Consider the following 442-nt stretch of genomic DNA (forward strand, 5'->3'; position numbering starts at 1 on the left):
TTTATTTTCAGTGTTGTTATTGATATTATTACTACTACTTTGGTTACTACTACTACACTACTACTACTACTACTGCTAATACTGCTGCTACTACTGCTACTATTATTATCACTACTGCTGCTACTAAAACTGCAGTTACTAGCACTACTACTTCATATAATAATGATAATGGAAACACCTTTTATTTTTCACCATAAAAAAACAGACAATGATAAATATATATATATATATATATATATATATATATATATATATATATATATATATACAAGTTAATGTTAATTAAATAATGCGCAATGATAAAATTTTTAAAAATTGTATAAAATAATATTAAAGGTTAATACCATTTTGCTCATTGTGAAGAAAAGTGCAGAACGGTGAAATATATTTAATTAGCATCATTGCTTGTTCCTGTCACAGTAAATGTCATACGATAATCTTA

Source organism: Helobdella robusta (genome assembly GCF_000326865.2).
Source record: "Helobdella robusta unplaced genomic scaffold HELROscaffold_42, whole genome shotgun sequence".
NCBI lineage: Eukaryota > Metazoa > Annelida > Clitellata > Rhynchobdellida > Glossiphoniidae > Helobdella > Helobdella robusta.